Source organism: Diceros bicornis, chromosome 27, assembly GCF_020826845.1.
Source record: "Diceros bicornis minor isolate mBicDic1 chromosome 27, mDicBic1.mat.cur, whole genome shotgun sequence".
NCBI lineage: Eukaryota > Metazoa > Chordata > Mammalia > Perissodactyla > Rhinocerotidae > Diceros > Diceros bicornis.
In genome coordinates, this window is record NC_080766.1 from 31,861,952 (window position 1) to 31,888,804 (window position 26,853).

Consider the following 26,853-nt stretch of genomic DNA (forward strand, 5'->3'; position numbering starts at 1 on the left):
TGGATTAGCCAGGGTTCACCACAGAAGCAGAACCAATATATATATAACTTTATATATATAAAGTTGATAGATAATTTATTATGAGGAATTGGCTCATGTAATTATGGAGGCTGAGAAGTCCCGCAATCTGCCATCTGTAAGCTGGAGACTCAGGAAAGCCTGTGGTATAATTCAGTCCAAGTCTGAAGACCTGAGAACCAGAGGAGCAATGGTGTAAATCCCAACCTGAAAGCAGAATAAGATGAGATGAGATGTCCCAACTCAAGCAATCAGGAGGAAGATAAAGGGGCAAACTCCCTCTTCCTCCACACTGGGGAGGGCCATCTGCTTTCCTGAGTCCACTAATTCAAATGCTAACCTCATCTGGAGTCACCTTCACAGACACACCCAGATAGAATGTTTAACATGGGCACCATGTATCCAGTTAAGTTGACACATAAAATTAACTATCATACTACCAGAACAAATTTTCTGTCTCTTTGTGTAGGTTCCAGAAGTTTGTATGAAACAGGTTTAAATAATGTACTGTTCTTTTTATATCACTTATATAGCTGCAGCTAAAGGGAACCACAATTGTGTGGTTAAGAGGAAAATGAGATCAGAAAATGCCCAATTTTCTCCAAAGGAGTCCAGTTCCCTTTTCCAAATCTTTAAATTTCTGAATGAATAGGTTTAACAAAGATAATCCACACCTTTCACATGGACTATGTTCTAGAGAGTATTTATAAGTTGGCTATATTATGAAGCATTTTCTCATAGTAATAATATTATGAATGAAAGTCAGAATCCTAGGCAAGTTAAAAAAAAAACCTATTTAATCCATAATGTCACTGAAGTACCATTCTCAAAGCTGTAGGCTGACTTTGAGGTCCTGGGAACAGGGTTCATGTACTTCAAAGGGGAATACAATAAAAAAAATTTTTTTCAGTCCTCATTTTTATTTTAGTGCCAGGCAAAAGAGAATGTTTTCATAATAAGTGCAACAAGACTTTTCCTACCTTGGTGTTGGCTTGGGCGCCATCAAACAATACTCATGGGACTGTGAGATTCGACCCTCCACGAAGGAAATTTACAATGAGAATTGAAGACCTCTTCCAAGACTCTTGAATCGCCTCACCAATTTCAAGACTGGAAAAGGTTAAAGAAAGTGGCAATTTAGAAGGAAGATTTTTTTGGTGAGAGCTGCTGCCATGCTTTAGTTGAGTGCCTGCCCCCTGCCAAGGGGAGAGGATCATGGGGTCCTGCCTTCTGCCTCTCAAGCCTCATGAGAGGGCTTCTATGTGATAAATAAATGACAAGCAATAGGACATATTGGAGTATATGAGGAAGCCATTTGGTGTAAAACTAATTCAGCCTGACCTTGTTTTTCCAAAAGGGCCTGACTTGGCTGTTGAGCATACATTGTATATCTGCTTTAAGTATTTACTATATCCCAAGGACAAGAACAATGCGCTTAAAGATAAGGATGTAACATCCCCCACATTGGCATTTCCTTAAGGATAAGCATCTCTCCCTAGGCTAGGGATTGATTGCTGACCTGCTGTGACCACCCAGCTCGAGACAACTGACCTGCTACCTGCTGTGTTCATCAATTGCTGTGTGAAATGCTGTGCCGGCAAAGCAATCTCATGACTATGGTAAAAGGGACATTCCAGTCATATGTGATACACGCTCTTTGACAGTATACAACCACTCTGTACACTCCGCTTCTTTGGTGCCCTTCCTTCCTTGGACCCAGGCTAGTCCTCAGATCTGGCTCATAATAAATTCACCCCGATTTTTATTTATAGATTGGTTATGGATTATTTGCATCAACATATGTATTCTCAGGGTGCTTTAAAATGTGTTTTCTGAAGGTGAATGACTCTGAGGACAGGTGTCTGCTCACCTCAGAAAAAGCTAAATACTAAAATTGTGAAATTTCAACTTCTGGTCATGATGGCATGGTTTATATCAAAATAACTTCCCCATGGATAAACTGTAAAAGCTCAATTTTTGTTTATAGTAGCTGTTTGAACCATGAGAGATCAAGCAAGGCAGCCAAGATTTGAGGTGTCAAGATCTGGAGAGAAAGGAAATGCATTTGATGTGATCATAATATTCTCGGCCATGTTTCCCCTCCAGATGTTTACCAATTTCTCTGTTGCCATGGAAAAAGAGGCTAAAGAGATAAGTATAAACTGGGAGCTAAGAGTCCAAAAAGCTAACAGGACTTTGTCAGTCTCAACGTGCTAGAAAGACAAAATTTGGAGTTCAAGGCTACAAGATCGCTGAAAGGCTACACCCTAGAAGTAAGGGTAACCAGAATTAGACCAGACCTTCCAAAGATGTACTGGACCAAGATGGTCTGTTTCCTATACCTGCTTACCAGAAGGAGAAAGATAGTGTCATCCAAGCCACTGTGATTTTTTATACATAATATCTGACAATCAGAAAATTCCAGTCGTGCCAAGAAATAGAACTAGCTGATTGTAAAAAGAGAGAGGGAGAGAAAATGGACAATAGAAACATACCCACAGCTCTTTATGTCTTTAAAATAAATGTGATTGATATGTTCAAGAATACAGAGGGTGGGCTGGCCCGGTGGCTTAGCTGTTAAGTGCATGCGCTCCGCTGCTGGTGGCCCAGGTTCGGATCCCGGGTGTGCACTGACGCACTGCTTCTCCAGCCATGCTGAGGCCACGTCCCACATACAGCAACTAGAAGGATGTGCAGCTATGACATAAACTATCTACTAGGGGGCTTTGGGGGGAAAAGAAATAAATAAATAAAATCTTAAAAAAAAAAGAATACAGAGGGCAAGATGGAGAATTTCATCAGAGAACTGAAAACGATTAAGAAAAATGAAGAAACAAATGGAAATTTTAGAAATAAAAAATGCACTAGCCTAAGTTAATAACCAATGAAATAGGGTTAACACTAGATTAGGTAAATAGAAAAAAGGATTAATGAACTGAAAGATATTGCTCAGTAGAAAAATAGCTATACTGAAGCAAGAGAGGAAAAAAAAGGAAAATACTTACAAGTGGAACAGCTCTATGGAAAAAGGTAAAAAGGTCTAAAAAATGTAGAAGTGGGGTCCCAGAAGGCAAGGGAAGAGAGAATGAAGAGCAGAAATATTTGAAGAGATTATGAATGAGAATTTCCTAGCACTGATGAAAGACACGAAGCCATAGACTCAAGAAGCTCTATTCACCACATGCAAAACAGAGAAAACTACAGTACACTTAGGCACATTATGGCAAAAATGACTAAAAACCAAGGATAACGAGGGAAAAAGCTCTTACATAGAAGCATGGAATTTCCAGAACACTCTTTTCCTGCTGTAGGCTGGTTTCTACGAAGAGATTTATATTAACTCTCCTGTCTTGATCCAAATCACCCTATCTAGTGGATGGTAAGGCAGCCACATAAGGAGAATTTCTCTCTTTAGCAACTCAGTCAGGCTGCTCACTTCCTGAATCAGAAGATTCACTCTCGGGCCGCCCAGTGGCTTGGTGGTTAAGTGTGTGCTCTCCGCTACTGGCGGCCCGGGTTCGGAACCCTGGGCGCGCACCAATGCACCACTTGTCCGGCCATGCTGAGGCGGCATCCCACATACAGCAACTAGAAGGATGTGCAACTATGACATACAACTATCTACTGGGGCTTTGGGGAAAAAAAGGAGGAGGATTGGCAATAGATGTTAGCTCAGAGCCAGTCTTCTTCAGCAAAAAGAGGAGGATTAGCATGGGTGTTAGCTCAGGGCTGATCTTCCTCACAAAAAAAAAAAAAAGAAGAAGAAGATGCACTCTTAAGTTATTTGCATTAAGCTGTGACAGAGAGTGCTGGCTGCCTTCTCAATTGCTCTTCGCCTTTTCTTCTATACAAACAGAGCCCAATGAGCCTAGCTAAAAACAAACAAAAACAAAAAGCCCTCCCGTTCCCAGAATCTATTGTAGATAGAAACAGCCATGTGGCATTGTTCTCATCAATGACAAGTTCTTACTGGAGCTTCTACCTTAAAATGAGGGTAGAGGGGTCGGCCAGGCGGCATAGCGGTTAAGTTCACGTGCTCCAGTTTGGCGGCCTGGGGTTCACTGGTTTGGATCCCAGGGGCAGACCTACACACCGCTTATCAAGCCATGCTTTGGCAAGCATCCCACATATAAAGTAGAGGAAGATGGGCACGGATGTTAGCCCAGGGCCAATCTTCCTCAGCAAAAAGAGGAGGATTGGCAACAGATGTTAGCTCAGAGCCAATCTTCCTCACCAAAAAAAAAAAGAATGATGGTAGAATCACTTGGCACCCAGCATGTTTGCCCCTTGTGCTTTCCTCTTTCTTCCTACCTGAAAAGCAGCTATGACGGCTAAAGTTGCAATAGTCATATTACAACTGACGATGAGAGAAAATCCAAAGAATTACAGAAATTGATCTTGACATCCTTGAGCTGATCCACCAACTGTGGACTACCTACCAAGACTTCCTTGTTATTCAAGAGGATAATAAAACACCTATCTTACCATCTTATATTAGCCACTATTACTTGGATTGTTTTGATATATGCATCTGAACCCAATCCCTGTTAATGATTCCATCTTCTTGTGGCTTGAAATAATTCTGTAAGGAATTCCTCCATTGAGTTCAGCTTGTTGCTACTTTGAGGCTAAGGGAACCTCAAAATGTCTGACCTAAGAGAAAACCAATCAGCGTCTTATTCACACATAAGGAAGAGACAATTTAACACAGGATATATGATTATCAAATTCTGAGAAACTGCTCACTCAAAATCTGAGTGGAGAAGATGCAAGTCACTCTCGCTTTGATTTCTGGGACCCACATCAGTTCAGAGATCACAGAATTTAATCATCTGTCTCAAATTCAAAGCACAAAGGGAAGTGAGGGAACTAGTTTCCTTCCAAACCTGAGCATTAGATCCTGGGGAAGGACTAGATTATTTTTCCAATCCATCACAGAGTGATAATTTTGTAAAATACAATAAAAATGAATTGTCAGGAAAATGAAATTTAAAAAAGCATGCAGAATACCGGTCTCAATATTGTACTATTAGATTCAAGAGTCATAAAGCAAATCTGTCAAATTGCTTTTTTAAAAAACACTCCTAAGTCTTCCTTTCAATTTCAGTACTTACCACTGTCTGCTAACAAACAGTTCATGGACTGGCACTGGTCCACAGACCACACTATGAGTAGAACAGCTCTAGAGTCATCTTAGTCTGCCAGGGTTACTATGACAAAGTGCCACAGACTGAGAGGCTTAAACAACAGAAATGCATTTTCTCACAGTTCTGGAGGCTAGAAGTCCAAGACCAAGGTGTCAGCAGGTTTGGTTTCTCAAGCAGGTGGCTGCTTTCTTGCTGTGTCCTCACATGGCCTTTCTCTGTGTGAGCACATTCCTGCTGTCTCTCTCCTGTTTCCTATAAGGACACTAGTCCTGTTGGATTAGAGCCCCACTCTCTGACCTCATTTAACCTTAATCACCTCCTTAAAGGCCCTCATCTCCAAATACATTGGGGGTTAGGGCCTCAACATATGGATTGGACGTGGGGGACACAATTCAGTCCATGATAAGAGTAAAGCTCATACAAGCTTCTGCAGTAGTTGTTTACCTTGTAATAGCCTGACGAGAAAGGCCTCTGGATGCTCTCTTATCTTGGAGGGGATTGAAAAGTGCCCCAAAAACACAAAAAGTGACACACAGTGTTTATCTATCCACAATTCATCTCCGATCAATAAAGATCATGTTAACAGCCATGCTTGTAAATCTCTGCATCTTGGTTCTCCCCTTTTTCATCTGCTCTGTTTATCTCTAAATAGTTTTCTTCCAAAGAATTTCTAAAGGGTCAAAAAAAATTTTAATGAATATTCCAAAGAACAATTAAACAAAGTGACAGCTTTTGAACAAAATTATCCAACATTTCCTCACTCTGACATTGGACTTGCTGTCTTCTTCAAGGGGTTTTTTTTCTGTTTACATTTTGCTCAGGATTCTTTGGGAATTCCTTTTGATGTGCAAGTTCTAGTGTGTGTTCCCTTAGTTCAGTGACTGGGATGGAGCTAATAGAGGCCAGAATTGTGAATCAGATGGGTTTTATATCACCTTTGTAAGAGTGTGCTGGAAGATTTCTGTGCTAGAATCTGTCTCTATCTCTTGCTAGCTGTGCCCCATCTCATGTGTGTCCAGGCGAATCAAATATTTTGTCAGGAGGCACAGAAAGCACAACAGTATTGACTTTGTATTGGAGTAGAGATTTTTCTTTCTCCTTTCCGTGTGACAGCAAAAATTTGTGCTGTCAGATTATATATTTTGTTCCTAAAGACGTGTTCATTTCTTTTTCTATTTCCATAGCAATCTGCTGATTTAACTCACATGTGTCTAGGAAGTGACTGTTCAAGAAATCTGGCACATTCAACCAATATTTGTAATCAGTTCTACTTTGGGCATAATGTCTTGTTCAGTAAGTCTACTCTCGTTGATAATATTTCCAAAAGAATAGTGATTGTCAGACTACCTAAAATTGTATTTGTAACCAACAAACAAATGTTTGAAAGCCTTGCTGCATACCATCCACATTTAAAAGCCCTTCAAAGAAAATATAGCCACTCAGAAAGTGCTTTCTTAAGCATTTACAAATCTTTTTTATTTTTATTTTTATTTTTTGGTGAGGAAGATTGGCCCTGAGCTAACATCTGCCAATCTTCCACTTTTTGCTGAGGAAGACTGGCCCTGGGCTAACACCCATGCCCATCTTCCTCCACTTTATATGGGACACCACCACAGCATGGCTTGATAAGTGGTGAGTCAGTGCTTGCCCAGGATCCGAACCCGCAAACCCCAGGCCGCCTCAGCGGAGTGCGCGCACTTAACCACTTGCGCCACCGGGCTGGCCCCTTTACAAATCTCTTTTTAGTGAGATAAATTAGAATTCTTAAGTAGAGCAAAGATGTATAGACTGCAAAAGTACATTTTTAAATCACTTATATCCTAATTGTTGTATTTCATCATGCAAACTTTTGGATTTTATTAAATCTACAGATAATGATAAGAAAACTTTTCTTGTTATACCCACACCCACCTAGAACTATTGTGAATGTTTATATCTTGGTTGACATCTGATTATATTTTAAATTGTACTTCTAATTTTTTGTTTCCATGGAAGCATTTTGCACTATTAAGACTTGCTTATCATAGCCTGTCTGAGCCTAGGTTTCTTGATCTACAAAAGTCAGAGAGTTGAACTAAAAGTTTGGAGTCATTTTAATTCCTTTATTTTTTTTATTGACCTGCGTGCTTATCATCTTGTGATCTAGTTGCTGTTGTTCTTGTCTTAAAATATGATATTATAGCTTTTCAACTAGAATGTAAGTTCCCAGGAGGAGAAGACATATCAGATCTGCTTTATATCTCCTATAGCACTGCTACTCAAAATACAGGCCCTCAAACTATTTGTTCTTGATCCCTGATGAGATCAGGAGCTTGCAACAAAATGTAATTCAACCACATGGCAAATCAACTTCTCGCTAAGCACACTGTTTAGCTCAACTAACACTTTTTCTTAGCAAGACTTTCTTAATGAAGAAAGCTACATGTTGATTTACACTCTGGTATAAGCTCCTTCTTTCACCATAACAAATGGTTCCAGGAAGAGTACCAGTCTACAGGCCATGCTTTAAGCAGCACTGGTCTATAGAGCCTTACAAAAGATTCTCAATAAGTATTTATTATTTGACAAATGGCTCATATATTCATTTACTAAATATTGGTTGAGCATCCATGATGGAACAAAGCACTGAGAGGTACTATGATGGGGGCTTCAAACCTACAGGTGCTTACAGTCTATAATAAGACGACATATTTTTAAATAATCAAGTAGAAAATAGAATCATAAATTTATAAGCAAGGCACAAATAAGACAAGATAAAGGAGTTCAAAGGAGGTGAAGAATCCATTTAACAAGGCACTAGGAAGGGGTAATCTTGGAATTTCTTCTTTGAAAGAGGGGCAGACTGTTGAATGATGGAGTTGGGTATTGGGGTCAATTGCTAGGAGCAGATGCAAGAATGCAAGGAAGCTTCAGGCATGTTTAGGAGACTGACCAAGTTTGGACATTGCCTTTCTTATTGTTTGGCATTGCACAAGTATTTAACCTCTGTGCATTCCCTTTTCCTTATCTGTTAAAAGGAGAATAATAGAAAAAAAGTATTCATCTCATAGGATAAATGTCAAATGGCTTCATTCAAGTAAAGGTCTGAGAGCAGTGGTCAGTGCTCAATAATTATCAACTCTTTCTGTTATTATTATCATTCATCACATTATTATTATGGAATGTTAACTTTGCATTAGCTCTTTGAGGCTTTTAGCACTTTTGGTTTTATGCTGTGGAAAATAAAAAGCTACCAAAGGCTTCAAACCACTGTAGGAGAGAGAGTAGAGAAAAACGGACTGAGGTCAGAAATGTGATGATTGCCTACAATTAAGGAGCAAAAGGAGAAAGAAAAATTCAGCAAAAGACACAGAAGGGACTATCTGGGATGTAGGCAGAGAACCAGGTAAAAATGGGCACATGGATCTGAGCTAGGAAAGGATGTTTTGGCAAAACAAGGTCATTAACAGAGTCAACTGTTGTAGAAAGATAAAGAAGAGGGGTAACTAAAAAAAAGAAAAGAGATAGTTGAATTTGAGAATTATGAGGTCATTCACAGAGACTTTTAAGAGAGTTTCTTTAGGGTGATCAAAGCAAGAGCTAGAAATTGAGGAGAGTAAATGGTGAGGAAGTGGAAGCAGTACGGGTAATATACTCCCAATCCTTTGTGAGTGTTTACTTTCTGTGATTGATGTCTGTGCTTATAGGCCACTTAAATGACAGCTGACTACTACTAACAGCTTATCTCCCTTAAAGGTCATAAACATCTATTGTTTTGTCTTTTCCATCCCATCCCCAGCCTTCTCAGTAAACTATTTCTACCCCCACTTCAAACCTTGGAGCTGACATGAGGAATGTATGAATTTTTAAATGTGATACAGAGAGAAAGCATGAGTCAGTCTTCTCCCCATAGTAGAAATTTTAACATGAAAAGCTTTGGCACCATCAGCAGTCATATTTCTCCCCTGCTGGAATAAGCCAGTCAGTCTGCAAAGAAAGATAATGGTTCCAGTTTTCAGAGAGAAGTAGATTTAAGAAACAGAAAGAAAGAATTCTAAGGGCAGCTATCCCCTAGTTCCAACTATTTCTGAGGCCCAGCTACATTATTTACTGCCTTTGCAGTGGCTTACTCATTCAACATTTTCTTGGATTCCATGAATCAGCATATTCACCTTCTCGTCTTAGGTACTGTGAGTTATACATCTGTCCCTTGAGACATAAAATTACCTAATACAAGAAGGGATATATGTCATAGCAAAGTTTGGTAGATGTTGGAAAATATTAAATTAATGGTTGAGGATGGCGGCATGGTGTTCTTGGAATGAAAATAGAATTGAAGGCAACAGAACACTTCTTCCTGTTAATGTGAAAGAAAGAAAATTGTCGAAGACATAGACGAGGTGGGTGTGAATCTCAGTCTTTAACTCAAGTGTGCAACAAGTTGTCTTTTTCTATAACTCAGCCTAATTTTTATTATGAGCCCTCATCCACTGGGTTGTTGGAAATTTTGTCGCAGTTGATTGTGCCCCCCACTTCCTTTCCCAGAGTTCTATCAAGGCTCCAGGGTACTGACAAAGTACTAAGACATGATTGGGGAGGCGAAATAGCACATCTGGACTTTGGTACATGAAGGTTCCCACTAAGACATGCCCGTTTCTGCTCATGGTACCTTCAAGTCTGGTGGCTCTTTCTGCTCTTTCCATGTCACTCCAGTGGCGGTGTCACCAACCAATTGCCCCAAGGAACACAAGGGAGTTTTTGGAAGCATTTAACTGTTTCTCCAAATTTTTTTTTTCTTTTTTCTTATGTTAAGAGATGCAATCACCAACCGCTCTGAACCAGTCCAAACCCCACCACAAGACCGACATTTGTGCAGATAAGCTGAAAAGTGCCCAAGAAATGACCTTTGCCTCATTTTTTTTTTTTTTTTTTTTTTTGTGAGGAGATCAGCCCTGTGCTAACATCCGCCAATCCGCCTCTTTTTTTTTTGCTGAGGAAGAGGGCCCTGGGCTAACATCTGTGCCCATCTTCCTCCACTTTATATGGGACGCCGCCACAGCATGGTTTGCCAAGCAGTAGGTCGGTGCGCGCCTGGGATCCGAACCAGCGAACCCCAGGCCACCGCAGCGGAGCGCGCGCACTTAACCGCTTGCGCCACCGGGCCGGCCCCCCTTTGCCTCATTTTTAATGCTAAGATCTCCTCCCCAGGATGAGCTTAGGCCTTATTACCACAACATGCAATGTATGTGGAAGCATGTTTTCCAACTGAGCCTATGCAAGTGAATACTCACTTCTCCACTTTGAGTATTCATTCCCTATCCAAAATAAAAGGTCCCTGCTGTCCCATGCTCGGGGAGAGCCATGACTTTGGAAAAGATTCTACATGGTCTCCTTTCCGCTGCAAATAAACTCTACTTTGTGTGACAACTACTTCTGGTGGAGAGTCTGATTTTAATTCGCCAGGAAGAGAGCCCACCTTGGTTTGGTAACAACAGGGGACTCTCACTTCTGCCTTTGTGCCATGCTATGGATGCAGTAATCTCTATGACACTAAGGCTCATCTGCTTATACACCATGACTCCATTTTCTCTCTGCAATTCTGTTGGGCAAGAAAGCAATGAGTCCCCACTCTCCAGGACCCACACAGAGTCTCTGTTCTTACCACCATCGGAGAGAAATCTTCTCCTAGTCTGGGGAAAGATTAGGGGAGAGAGAAGAATCCTTTTCCTTTCATGCTTCATCCAAACATTGTATCAATTGTCAGTTCTCCTCCTTCTCCTAAGAGCTCTGATTCTTTGAAACCAAAGCCAAAAAGACTCATCCTGTCTCATCTCTCTACTAAGACCATGAACTTGGAGCTAATTCACTGCATCTATGCATGGGAAGGAAAAAGAAGAAAAGCTGGAAGAAAAAAAGTTAACATAGGTTAATACCTCAAAAATATTATCCTGACACTCAAAGAACTTTAGAAATAAAATAAGACAAAATGAGAGAAGTTCCTGTTAAATGGATTTGATCACATGAGCAAAATAAGAGAGGAGAGTTTTCTGGGGGAAGAAGAGAGCTGAGGATTGACAGCTGATTCAGAGGATTGCTGAGCAGCAGAAGGAGCCGGGGATCCAGATAATGTGAACTTATCTGCAACTTCCTCTCTCAGTTCTTGGCACCCGGGAATGGCATGAGAAAGGGTTCCTATCCAGGCATGGATGTGACAAGTGGGAACCGTGAAAGGCTAAAGGGGGTGAAGGATGCTAAGGTGCTGATGAGGAACTTGTGCAAACTGGGCCATGGGGTCCATGTTGGGTAGAGAAGTAAAGGAGGCAGAATGGAACAAAATAGTGTGACAATAGTGAGGAACTATTGGAGCAGATGTTCCAATGGCCAGCAGAAATGAGAGTATGAGGGGTTGTAGAAGAAGAAAGTTCAGAATTCCAGGTCTGACAAAACCCTGGTAGATAATAAAGAATATCACTTGAGGGCCCCTGCCCTGCCTCTGCTGAGAGCCAGATCTGATATTAAACCCAGAGACACCCACTCTATGCCAACATCCACCCCAGGACCTGAACTAGATAAGCTTCCATGGGCTCTCTAAAAACAAGTAGGGAGCCAGCACTGATAACCTAGTGGTTAAAGTTCGGCGCTTTCACCATTTTGGCTGCCCATGTTCACTTCCCACACCACCCATCTGTCAGTAGCCATGCTGTGGTGGCAGCTCACATAGAAGAACTGGAAGGACTTACAACTAGAATATACAACCATGCACTCGGGCTTTGGGGAGGGAAAAAAATAGAGGAAGATTGGCAACCGATGTTGGTTCAGGGTGAATCTTTGACTGCAAAAAAAAAAAAAAATTAATACTATTTAAAAAGAATAATAAAATAAAAACAAGTAGAGCCCAGAATCCCTCAAGAGGCTCAAAACTGACCCAACCAAATATTTGCTGAATTCAGGGTTTCCAAAATCTTGTGAAAAGCAGGACTAAGAACATTCACAGATATGTAAGGCAAACACTGAGAAATGAGCAATTTAAAAGAGCTGTGTGATAAAGAACTCCACACAGCCTAAGATCTAGTGTGTGGGGACTGGTGACTATTTCCAGAAAGAGGACATGAGGTTTTTAATCTTCATTTTGATTTTTCAAATGATTTTTCTCCTCTTTAGGCAAGTAAATCTCATCTCTGGCTTTTTATGTTTTAAGTTTTCCTATTTACCAAGAGTAACACCTTCCACTGAGTGACATTGTTCCCAAGATTAAAGTTCATAACATATTTTTACAGCTTGTGAGTTGGCAATCATCATTATTTTACTATCTCCATTAAAGAGCATCATTTTGCATTTCTAGAGAAATTCGAAGCTTCTAAGAGTTTCAATGTGATCCGCTGGCTGGTCCACGTGGCCTTCTTATACAATAAGATGGCTCATTTTACCTTTAAATTAATAAGTGGAAACAGGAGGCATATCCTCAACAGAGCTGGAATTTGAACACAACAGTCCCCAGCTTCCTGTCTTTGATTCAGGAAACTCGGTTTCTAATCCTGCTTTATAAATTCACACATCTTTTTTTCTTTTCTATTGACGGTACATTTCAGTTGTCTGCTTGCTGAGGTCCTCAAAACACAAATGTAATCATCTTCTCCACACCTTGTTTATATTTGCATCTTGAGAACTGCAATAATCTTATAGAAAGCCTCACCACCTATTTAAAATCTGGAACACTGGGCAGCTACTAACTGGTCATGCTTGAGACATGTAAGGACATAAACACAGCTTGCAGGTAGGATGGCCAGCCAGTCGAAAGAAAGCTTTATTTTCCACTGGATTGAGAAACAGTATAATGAAGGTCTCTCTAGGACTTTGTCCCAGATCTAAAAGAGAACAGTTTTGTGGAAACTGTTGTGAGGAAACCTGAAATGCTTAAGGGCGTAAAGGGAAATCTCCCAAATCTTACTTCAAAAGAAATAGACAAGAACACACAGATAAGGTGCTGTGATAATTCAATTAAGAAACGCAACAGACTTGGCCAGCATCTCAACAGTGAGTTAGAGAATTGCCAAATTCTCTGAATTACCTCAACTCACAGCCAAAACTCTAAATTTAGGAATGCCAAATGGAACTTACTATGCTTACTATGTGAGCTTTAAATCAGACTAAAAAAGACTGATTTTATGTCATCGTTGGTACTATGTTGTTTCCATTTTAGTATATGCTTCTTTTGAGGTATCTGCTTCTTTTCCCTACTAAGTAATTATGAATCCTACTTGTACGGTAGGGTATGTTGTGCTTTAAATCCCTTTTCATGTCTGTTTTCTAATTCATTCTCAATAGATAGGACTGCTCTTATCCATATTTCACAGATGAAACTCAGAGAGGTTAAGTGGTATCTTAAGCAAAGTCTGGGCAGAATCCACCACCCCAGGCTAGGTGTGGGGGCAAGGAAGGTGAACCCTAACCTCTGACACAATGTTCTGTCAGTCCATACAGGCTCTCTTGTCGGGGTCATGGGACTACCCAGAATCTAATCACTCTTAGACAATTGTGAAAAGCCTTGAGAAGCACCCACGGGAAGGGGGGCACTTATTTATTATAGCCCTGTATTAACTATGTGATTCTGATGCTTTGACATCTTGGAGCCTTGTTGACCCTGGAGGGACTGCCCCTCCCAGGGCTGGCTGATTCCTAGAGATAGTAAAGGACTCACCCAGAGGCATGACTTTCACATGCAACCAATCCAGAGCCCACACCCTCAACCACCTCCTTTGTCTGGCTCTTACACTCTGGCGCCACCATTCCCCTGCCCTCATCACTCTAGAGCCAGGTACCAAACAACCTGGCGCAGCCCCTGTACCCCAGAGCCCACTGAAATTATTCAGACTAGCCAATACTGACCCTGCTTATCCTGCCTCACCCATTCCTTCCTGCTGAAACCATGATAAAGGCTTTTGTCCATGTTTTCTTCTTGCTCCCTCTGCATCCTGACTGACTCTGGTGCTTCACCATATGGCCCTGCATGGCATGCCCCCTCCTCTTGGGAACTGTGAGTAACAAACTGTCTTTCCAATGGCAATCGTCTCCTGATCTGTAGACCTCACCATACCTGAATAATAAGAAAGCCTACACTTTAAAATAAGCACATCTGAAAATTAAATATTAAAATAAGCCAGGGCCAGGCAGATGAAAGATGAGGGTGAGAATGGCAGAACTGTCTCCTTTTCAGGGGAGATCCTATGCCAGGAGGAAATGAACTAAATTCCCTTCACCAAGCAAGCACTCCAGCAAGCTGCCAATGATCCTAACATCTGAGCTAGCCCCCCTGTACCTTTGCAAAGTCGTCACATTTGCAATCAACGTGGTTTCTGAATTGGAACATTGTCTGCTCAGCTTGACTCATCTCTCCAAGCTGAAAAAGCAACAAAAAGCAGAGAGGAAATGGCCCAGATGATGATGAATGTCTAAATCAAGAAATCACAATAGCCCTCCTCTAGCACATTCCCACACACGCTCCCATCATAAGGTTGTTCCATCAGTTCAGGGCTTACTCAGTGAAGACATTGGTTAGAAGGTGGCTTAAATTCCAGTACAAACTATTTGTATTGTAATGGGCATATGGAGCATCTACTCTCATTCTTTAAGGCCTGTATTGAAGATAATTTTGGAACTGAAACACCCTTTTGAGATTTATTCTGAAGTTAAGAGTGGGAGACAGGGAATAAGATCAGGGTTTTTTTTTCTATTTGTGGTTTTCTCAAGGCACTTCTACACAAGACTACCAGAGAGAAGAATAAGTTCCCATATATTTGAAATGCAATCTGCCTGTCATAGATTGGTTTTAAGGTATTATATTCCTCTTTTTGTTTCAAAGAACAGATGAAAATGGGAAACTATTAGCTATTCTAAGAATCATATAATCATAATTATCAATTTGAATTCCTATTGCGAATACTTGCAACCACAGTGAAGTGATTTATCATCAAATACATCTCGGGGTTTTAATTGTGTGCACTTGAATGTATTTGCATATTCTCAGCACACTTCATCATTTTCATTCCTGATAAAGCACTTCAAAAGAAACTGTGCTCTGTCAGTTCAAAAATGTATTGTTCTTGCATATCTCCAAAAATTAGGGGTAATTGCTATCATATTCTGAATATGTTTAGGATTAAAGGTAACCTGGATTTTATAAAACAGAGCCACAAAGCTAAGATTTCAAAAATGCTGGTCCAGGTGTCCAATGTTTAATGTTATTCACATCCACACTCTGTAGGTTATTCAATGATTTCTCATGTGGCAATTGAAACTGGGATAGCAGTATTTCCCTTGAAAGTGAAACTTTCTAAAAGTCCATCTCCTTACTACCTCCTTAAGAAGCCAAGAAACTACAAAGGAGAAGGAAGATGCTGAGAGGACTCTCCAGACTGACAAGACGTTAATAGCTGGATCCTTTTCTGTGGCTCCTTCCTTCATCTTTCTTCCATCACTGACTCAGGGCCCCCAGCGTCAGGTTTTTCCTCTCGGGGGACAAAATAGATTCAGAGAGTCATAAACAAGTGAGTGCATCACATATAAAACAAAAGCGATATTAAACCTACTTAATGAATCCAACAAGAGGAGTTACAAACCCAACTTCCTCACCACCACCAAAGAAAAAAACTAATAATTTGCACAAATCCTGTTGGTATTATTTACACATTCCACTTATCTAATGCTTTCTTTTATTTGTACACCTAAAATGCATATTGATACACATTCCTAGACAGCGGAAAGGTCTTTGGCAGAGTGAGAATCCTTCGTTGAAAATTAACCATAAACTGGCCAAATGTATTAACTCAATTCTCCTAGGCATCAGTGTCAAAAGGAGGTGTTAGGACAAGACACTAAGTATCATAGCTTCAAAATATTTAAAGTAAAAATGGACAGAAGTACAGGAAAAATAGGCAATTTCACCACAATAGTGCAATATTTTAACATGCTTTTCCCAATAATTGGTCAAATACAAAATAAATTGGGAAGGATATAGACTTGAACGATACACAAAATGTTATCTAATGTACCTATATTGAACACTATGTCCTCAGAATACACAATCTTTTCAAATACATGAAAAATATTTGTAAGGATAGACCAGTTACTAGCGTTAAAGTAAGTCTTAAAAAACGTCAAAGAACTGGTATCATGTAGATCTTTTTTTAACTACAAAGCAATTATGTAATTCTTACTTATAATAAAAATATAAGTTAAAATCCCCATAGGTTTGGAAATTTAAAAGCACAAATTTAACAACTCATAGGTCAAAGATAAATAATAACAAAAACGGTACAGGTTCCATAAACCACGTGAAAGAAAGGTGAAGTAGTGTTTATAGTGAAATTTATAGTGTAATGTGATTATGATAGTAAAAAAGGCTGAAAATTTATCTAGCCATCCAAAGAATATTAAAGGATTAAAAACTAAAGAACATAAAATAGAGTGCAAACATACAATAGACAGGAATGGTGATGTGAAAATTAGGTTATTTGAAAGAATAATAAAACTGACAAATCTCTGACAAGTCTGCTGAGGAAAAAAGAGAATAAATAATATTGAAAGGAAAATGGAATAAAATTACAGATGCTGCAAATATTAAAAAGATAATAACAACTTTATGCCAATAACTGTGAACACTTAAGTGACACGGACAGATCTTTGAAATATGTAATTTACAAAATTGCCGAAAGAAGGAATAAGAAACAATGAATATGCTTACTAACATTTTAAAAAATCGAATCAATCAAAATTCTTCCTAAAAAAAGAAGAAAAATTTCCCGAACAATTTTATAAAGCTACGATAACATGGTATCAAAAACTGACAAGGGCACTATAAGAACGGAAAATTAAGGTCAATCTTACACATGAATAGCAATGTAGAAAAATTTTTATATATAGATAATTTGGTATTTATATAATTTATATATTCATAATTTGTGTGTATATATATATAATTTTGTTCATCAAGAAATGAAAAAGAACGAAATGGCAAGGCATTAGACAAAAAAGATATTTACGATATTTGTAACTGACAAAAACTTATATCCATGAGTTAATAAAAAATAAAAAACTTTTATTAACCAATAGGAAAAAAGAAAGACTACTCAATTAAGGGAGGAGAGAAGGCAGGAAATGTAGATCTGATCTAGTCTTCTCAAAAGAGGATATTCAAATGATTAATCATAGCAAATGTGTGTGAGAGTGTTCCTAGGAATAAATTTAACCTTTAGGTATAAAGGTATAAGACCTTTATAGACATATTGATTATTTAAAGACTTCAAAGAAGTACTAATTAAATGGAGAGATTAAAAAATATACCATGTTGATGGACTGGAAGAAGTAATATCAAAACAAGTCAGTTCTCTGAAAATTGATCTATAAATTAAATGCACTTTCTATCAAAATTGCAATGAGTTTGTGTGTATGTGTGTGTGTAACTTCCCAAAAGAAAATACCAAAATCAATATGGAAGATCCTAGGGCCAAGAATAACCAAAACATTGTAAAAGAAGAAAAAGCTAGTGAAGCTTGCTTTATCAGATATCAAGAATTCTTATAAAGCTTTGACACTATCATATTATTGTAGGGAAAGGAAAGTAGATCAATGAAACAGTTTTAACATTATTTCAATATAATTATCAAAATGTCAAATTGAATCTTCCATCAAATAAGAAGAAAAGTCAGAATTTCTTTTCAGTAATGTTGACAATGGCTTGCCCTGAAAAATATCACAAAACTATACCTATAGGGATATTATTACTACATTAATTTAATCTTGTAAATCGTAGTTTATTAGAATTAAAAATGTTATTGGAAAAAATGTTGAGTTTTTTGCAAGTTTCCTCTAGTAAAGTTGTATTTTTCACTGATAATGAGCAACTTCATCATTACAAGAAGTCAATAATGCTTCCCTTACACTCTACATTGTTATTAACTTACTGTTAGAATGAGAGTTACAGTTAATTTTCATTTGTTTGTTAATTTTTTTATATTCCACATATAAGTGAGATTATACAGTATTTGTCTTTTTTCTTTTTATAATTTTATTTATTCATTTATTTTTTCCCCCAAAGCCCCAGTAGATAGTTGTATGTCATAGCTGCACATCCTTCTAGTTGCTGTATGTGGGACGCGGCCTCAGCATGGCCAGAGAAGCAGTGCGTCGGTGCGCGCCCGGGATCCGAACCGGGGCCACCAGCAGTGGAGCGCACGCACTTAACCGCTAAGCCACGGGGCCAGCCCATACAGTATTTGTCTTTATCTAACTTATTTCATTTAGCATGATGCCCTCAACCTCCATCCATGTTGTCACAAATGGCAAGATTTCATTTTTTTTATGGCTGAATAGTATTCCATTGAATATATATATGTGCCAAAACTTTTTTATCTGTTCATCTTTTTATGAACATTTAGTTGGTTTCCATATCTTGGCTATTGTAAATAATGCTGCAATGAACATGGAGGTGCATATATCTTTTTGAATTAGTACCCAGAAGTGAAATTGTTGGATCATACGGTAGATCCATTTTTAATTTTTTGAGGAATCTCCATAGTGTTATCCATAGTGGCTGCACCAATTGATATTCCCACCAACAGTGCACAAGGATTTCCTTTTCTCCACATCCTCGTCAACATTTGCTATTTCAAAAAACAAACAAAAAAATTGTTATTAGCAAAAAAAAAAAAATCCTATTAAAAAATGGTCAGAGGATCTGAATAGATATTTTCCCAAAGAAAACTTACAGACGACCAACACATACACAAAAAGATGCTCAACATCACTAATCATCAGGGAACTGCAAATCAAAACCACTATGAGATATTACCTCACACCTGTTAAAATGGCTATTATCAAAAAGGCAAGAAATAACCAAGCTCATAGATACAGAGAACAGATTGGTGATTGCCAGAGGCAGGGGTTGGAGGTTGGTGAAATGGGTTAAGGTATTTATTAATTAAAAAAATTATTCTTATAAAGCTTTAACAACTATGAACCTAACATATTATCCTAAGGAAAGGCAAATAGATCAATGAAACAAACTAGAGAGTTCAAAACAGAGTTGAAATTTGATTTATGTCAGAATACGCATTGCACATCAGTGGGGAAAGGGTAGACTCTTAATAAACATGACTGGAACAATTGTTATTGATGTGGAAAAAATGAAATCAAAGCCCTACTTTACCACGTGCACAAAAATCAATTCCAGATTGCCTAAAGTCTTAAATACGAAAGGCAAAACTATAAAACTTTTAGGCATAACATAGGACAACATTCTTGTGACATTAGGGATAGGAAAAAATTTCTTAGTAAGATGCAAAAAATGTAAATCATAAAGGAAGATATAGGTATATCAGCTGAATTAAAAGAACTTTTACTCATCAAAAGGTGTCAAAAAAAATAAAAATACAAGCCACACATGGTAAAACATGTTTGCCATGTGTATTACTGACAAAGGAATAGTATCTAGGGTATATAAAGAACTTCTATGAACGTCTAAGAAAAAAGGAAATGACCAATAGAACTGAAACAAAAGATTTGAATAGGTCTTCAGGGAATAGTAAACCCAAATGGCCAGACAAATATAAGCAAGATTCTCAGCCTTGTCAGTCACCCAGAAAATGAAAATTCAAAACACAATAAGGTACCATATTACAACTACCAGACTGGCGAAACTTAAAAAGTCTGATAAAATCTGAGGTTGGTAAGGATCTGGAGTTACTCTTCTGGTGGGATTGTGAATTAAGATAAATAACTTTAAAAACTGTGTCACCCAGCAAGTACTTCTAGAAGACAAGTGCATATTCATAACAACACTTTTTGTAATAGAAAGAAAAGTAGAAACAACCCAAATGTTCATCGACCGTAGAAGAGATAAATAAACTGCATGATAGTCATACAATGAAACACTGTATTCTTGTGAAAATTAATGAATTACAGATATATGTAAAGACATGGACGGATCTCAGGAACATAATGTTGAACTAAAAAAAGCAAGTAGCATAAAATATACACTCTAATTTTGTCCATATTAAGTTCAAAAGCACACGACACTGAACAATATATTATTTAGGGAAATACCATCTGGGAAAACTAAAACGAGAGAGAGAGAATGGGAAAGCTAAATTTCAGCAGAGTGGTTTCCTCTGAGTAGAGCGAAAAAGGGGTGAGACAGGGACGTCAAAGGTAGCAGAAATTATTTTGGTGGTGGTAACTGGGTAGAATACTTCAATATTCTTGTGTTGTTAGTCTTTATGTATTGTGCATATTTTACAAGTATTTTTTATTTCAATATTTAATATTAAAAATTTTAAGGATTGATCAAAGAGCTAGCTCTCAAGTGTCAGTGGGACAGATAGATGCAGAGAGCTGGAACCTGCATATTCTGGCTGAAATATGACAGGAGAACCAAAAGATCGAGCTGCAGAACCTCAGCCTTGGAGGCAGTGGTACAGAAGACAGAAAACCAGAGAACAGGCTCATATGAACAAAAATGGGCTGGGGATCCAATTACTAGAATGAGGTTATAGGAAAAGGATGGATCACTAAGAACTAAGCCAGAACCCAACCAGGGCTCAAAACTCCAAGTGAAGTAGCATCAAAACTGAATCATTTAAGTTATTATCTTGGGTTCCTCTCTACCAAGAAAAAGTGTGGATCACAGAGCAGGCAGGCAGGGTTGAATGTAAGGGATAGGCTTAAGAGAACCAGCTGTGAGAAGGCTGCAAAGATGGGAGGCTAACCAGATCTTTATATCATCTTCAAGATAAAAGGGTTTTCTTCTCATTTCACAGGTAGAGACCCTGAAAGAAGTTAAAGTGACTTCTCTAAAGTCATTTTATCATCAATTTGGAACCAGAAATAGAATCCATCAGTCTTAACTCTTTTTGTTGATGCCATCGCTAACCCGTGGTCCTTCATTCATAAATGACTTAGCGGCTATACACAGGCTATGGAGGAGACAGGCCATGATTCACAAGCCAAGGTGTTCTACGCCAGATTTTATTTCCTTGTTTTCACGATTCCCATCTTTTTTATGCTCTGAAAACAGAAGCTGGGCCAGACAGGAGTCAACAGAAAAAGAAAAGAACTCATTTATAAAGCAGAGGACAATAGTCTGTCCAGCATTTATATTGTGCTCTTTGGGGCTCAGGATCAAGAAGTTCAGTGTGAGTTTTCCTTCGTAACCTAAAATTAGTTGCTTTCTTTTTCTGCATCAAAATGATTTTTCAATGTCTCTTCGTATAACAATGGAGGTGAGGTTCTACAAAATGCCAACCAGTTGGACCACTACTGAAATGAAAATGGCATGGTTTAAACAAATCAAGACCATATAATTGAGGTCGCTAAAAGACATTTTGCTGGCAAAACCCAAAAGGCTATGGTAATGAAATATGTCTAAAAATGAGAGTAGAAAAGCAACTATAAAATATTTCCCTATATAAATGTCACAACTGCATCAGACAGTAAATCGACCTTTAAAGATAATTTTGCCCCAAAGTGTAAGATTTAGGAATTGTGCTTCCTAAAGAAAAGAAGATTTTTAAAAATAAATAAAAACACATTTAAACAACCCAGATCTACCACAAATTTTCTATGTGACATTACACAACTCTCCTACCCTCTGAGCTTCTGTGTCCTCTCTGGGCAAATGGGCTCAGAGACACCTGCCATTCCTGGTTCCCCAAAGAGAAATGTGTATGAAAGCACCTCACTGAACATAAAGAGCCATTCAAAGTATGTATTTGAAGCACAGCTAGAACTGGGTTCCATGGAATTTTCTCATGATAATTTTAGGACAATATGGAGAAATGTTGGTAGAAGATAAGACAGCTGCTTTGATTCACAATTGACTGATCAAATTACCCAAAGAAGGTAAACTGACGGATTTTATTTTTAATCTGAGAGAATGCATTAGTTTTCTATTGCTGTGTAACAAATTACCCCAAACTTAGCAGCTTCAACATCACATTTTATTATCTTGCAATTCTGTAGGTCAGAAATCCAGTGAGCTTGATTGGATTCTCTACTTAGGATTTCACAAGACCAAAGTCAAGGTGTCAGCTATTATTTGGAAGCTCTGGAGATGAATCTGATTCCAAGCTCATTCAGGATGTGGCTGTAGATCTGAGGCCCTCATTTCCTGTCTGGCTGTTAGCTAGGAGCTGCACCCAGCTCCTAGAATATGCCTACATTCCTTCCCATGTGGCCTCCTCCGTCTTCAAAGCCAGCAACAATGTATTGAATCTTCCTCATGCTTTGAATCTCAGACTTCCTCTTTTGCTACAAGACAAAGAAAGCTCTCTGTTTCTAAGGAGTCATGCGGTTAGTCAAGCTCACCCAAGTAATCACAAGGTCAACTGTGTCACATAACGTAACACAATTGTGAGAGTGATAATTCGTCATATTCCCAGCTTCCATGGATCAGGGAAGGACATTTTTGTGGAGGCCATTGTAGAAATTCTGCCTACCACAGAGGAAATCGGGGATAAAAGTTACGAACGTGGGTTTTGGTGAAGACTGACTTGGTTTCAAATTCCAGCTTTGCAATTTGACCAGATCTCTGTTAAATGCAGATAAGTTGCTACACCCCTCTAAGCTTTACTTTCTTTAGATTGCAATCTACTTAGGAGCAAGAAGTACTAATAACCACTTCCCAAACATTTTGCACAGTGTCTGGAACATGTCAGTGTTCAATAATATTTGAAAGGATGAATGAATGAATGAATGAATGACCAAGAGCTAACATTGAAAGTTATCTCCAAAACATACCATAAAGCTACCTTTGGCCCTGTTATGCTAATGTTTTTTTCATTGACTTGGACCCAAATTGACTTGGATCAATAAATGAGGACATTCAAGGAATGCACATTAAGGAAATAAGTGAAACAAAGGTGTTATCAGATGACAGAGTCCAAATCAGGAAGAGTCATGGCAAACTGAAAAACCAAACTTATGAAATCAAGTAAGATGAAAATTAGTGAGTTTCCTTAATGACCTCAGCAGCTAGGAAGCTTAGAGCTAGATTTTTAACTCAATCACAGTAGTTTCTCCTCAGTCTGGGCTAACTGGTATAGTTGTCCCTCTTCATTATTCATGTCTTGTCCTTTGTCTGTAAAGCTTCATGATTTTATTGTGACTTGTTTTTACTGTGAATCACCTAAAAGTTTGTTAAGAGGTAGGTAGGATATAACAATGTGTAACAAGATGGAGAAAATTTTAACTGCCAAAATTCCAGGGGACTAAGATTTTCCTTGGGTAGTAAAGAGCAGGAAGGAGTTGTTCTCTGTGAGACCCCCTGGAGTGAGACACAGACTACTTGCTCAGAGATTCACATGATGAATGGAGGGTGTGAGCTTGGGCAGGGCTAGATTGTATGAATGAGCTCCCAGACAAGATGGTAGAGGTATTTGCCTTCCCTCATATGGTCATTTCTCCATGCCTCCCCTCTGCCCTGAAAACTTCAGTTAAGGTCCTAACCTGTCAAAATGTTATTATGTACATGGATTTTGGGGAGCAGATAGTAAAGACCAGGTGGAGAAAGAAGATTATAGAGACTTAGTTGAGTAGACAAAGATGAGAGTAAGGAAAAAAGACACTTTGAACTATTATAATACCAAGAATGTTTTCATCAAAATTGCTGAGACACAAAAAGACCCCAAGTGAGGTACTGATTGAATAAATAAATTAATAATTATTATCTATGCTTTAGTTCCCACCCTTAAGTCTCTAGAACCACTTGGCAAAGTTACTGCTGAAGAAATCAAACAATTTAATGAGGGATTGGGTGCTATGTCTCTAAGTTCCCTTTAAAAATGTAAGATTTTGAAACTATAAACATCATTTTGTTTATGTTTATAAGATCAAACAAATTAAAATGTTTTGTAGATTTAATGCCTGTAGCATATATCTATATGGAGCTAGACAGGTAAGTGACTTTACATATTTATTTGAGTCTTGGAATGCCAAGTAGACAGCTTGTACCATTTTAAAGTGACAAGGAAGTGTGTCAGCCTAGAAAAAATGTCTTATGTCAAGTTGAGAAAGTTCACCACTGATTTTTCCGTTTCTCCATCATATTTATATGTGGGTTAAACCAACAAATTTGAAAAAAATGGAGCAAAAGGCCCCTGAGATGCACAAAACAATCCAGTTCTGGTTGAGAAAAGTAGCCATGACAGAGACCACCGATTGCCCCTTTTCTGGGCACACAGAGACATATGACAGTGCTCCCAGTGGGAAAGGGAAGAGAGTTGATATGCTGTATCCCATCCAAAGCAGTTGAGTGCCAATATGGCTTCTCCATGTTCTCTCCTCTCCCTTAAGCACAGCTGGAACAACAAGATACAGGAGCTATAAGACGGAAGCAGCTCAGATCCCTGAGCCACAGCTCTCCCTAAGGAGACCTGCTTGACCTGAAAAAGATGGAGACAAGAATCATAAATAAACCTGACTGGATTAAGCCACTGAGATTTGAAGGTATATTTGTTACTGCAGCATAGTCTAGCCATCCTGACTAATACAGAAACATTGTTCCAGGTCATAAAGACAAATATTCCTTGATCTGAATTCAACTGGGATTCAACTGTTTTACCACAAATTAGGTATTATAGAGAACCAAGCAAAAGCTCACTTTTTTATTTATAGATATTTATCATTTATTTATAGTCCAATTATAAGAGATAAGAAAATAACCAATAAATCAAGGGCATTTACAAGATATGTAGAGGTTTTTTCTTCTTTTAAGTACTTCTAAGCATCTTCTAGATAGTAGTCACCCATAGTTTAATAAAAAATTCTAATGCTCAAGCAATGCTGGAAAATTATTCCTAACTGGTAGTCTGAAATTTATTATAGCCCTGCTGATTAATGCCAATTTGATTTAGCATGAAAGAGTGTTTTTAAAGCCTCAGTCTTAGTATCTTGGGTGGTGGCACAGAATGCTGTCCCTTTCTGGGGCATAAGAATGATCCTTGAAGCCTAACTTTCAAGTATGATGTGAGCCTGGCATCCTATTTAGCTGGTGAGTTGGAAATGAATGTCTAGTTTTTCCTAAGCCTTGAAAGTTTAATCCATCTTATGTGAGATAACCCTCAGGGAACATTCAGGGAAAGTCGAATTTAGTGAAAGGCTTATGTGTGGTATATTATTTCTGTCAACTAGAAGACACTAGTCAGCAGTGGGGTCATAAAAGCAACTGCCTGGCCAAGATTTATGCCAATCTCCATGTTCAACAGCACTCATGAGTAACTCCTGGTTACCACATCATTGTTTTTCCATATACATTTTCAGACATATTCAATAGCATAAGGAATGCTTGATATCCATATCAATTTTGTTAAAGCTCTGATCAGCTATCCCAAACCCATCAGGTGCGCTACTGGAATACTGATGGCTTTATGTGAAAATTGTTAATATTGTTTCCTAACTAAAATATCTTTTAGTAACATTTTCTTTAATATATTTGTATCTTTCATGTCATTATTACAATTTTTCCCACATAATATCCCAAAGAATAATTTAGCCTACTATATAATTTTCAAAAATCATTCTAGAAAAACTTTTAGGCATCAAAATTCCCATTGAAGTTCTATTAATGTTTAGCTAGTTTTTTTCTTTGCTAGGAATATCCATCTCCTACTTATATCACAAGCAGAACACTGACGCAGGCCTTTATATAGCAAATATACTCATTTTTCACCGAGCAGGATGGACTTGCTATACAAGCTAAAAAGAGAAACCAACAGGTAAGCAAGTTTCTTAATTCAGGTACTTCACTTGATTTTCTTTGTGGTTATTGTTTAACTTTTTGTCTTCTTCTTTTAGGTGTGATTAGTTCTGTGACTAAAGTAATGACACAAATAACGTGCAAATATCCTAAAGTTGGAGCATGGGTGCATTAGGAAAAATTTCCCTAATTCTTTCTTAGATTTTAGAGCAGAACCTCATCACTCCCTTCTCGTGCCTCCCTCCCCCACATATGCCTCTGTTATAGGTTGCTAGATTTTGAGTTTCTTAACACTAAAAGCAATGTATTTATTCATTTGAAACTCCCATATGTCCTGCCCTGTAAGGAATACATAGTAGGTACAGTCACGCTCCGCATAACGACGTTTCAGGCAATGACAGACCATATCTATCATAGTGGTTCCATAAGGTTAGTCTTGGTGTGTAGTAGGCTGTCCCACCTGTAAGTACACTCCATGATGTTCATACAATGATGAAATCGCCTAACTATGCATTTCTCAGAACGTATCCCCATCATTAAGCAACACATGACTATACTCAAAAAAAATGTTTGGTAAATAATTTGAATTGTCTATTCTCAGCTAACTCTTTTTCAGTCATGGAGTGTTATCAATATTTAACTGTTTTCAATTGGAATATAACAAACACGCAGAAAAATACACAAAAAATAAGTTAATAGCCCAGTGACTTATCACAGAGAGAGCATTTGACCATCTGCAGGTCAAAAAAATGGAAAATTACCAGCACCTCAGGAGCCCCCCTCCCTTCAGGCCATCTGCCAAATACTACTTCCCCAAAGGTAACCACCATCCTGACTTCTACCTTTGTAATCTAGTTTTTCCTATTTAGGAACTTAAATAAATAGGCTCATACTGTATTCTATTATGCTTGGGTTCTGATACCCAACTTTATGATTGTGAGGTTTATCCAGGGTGTTGCATAT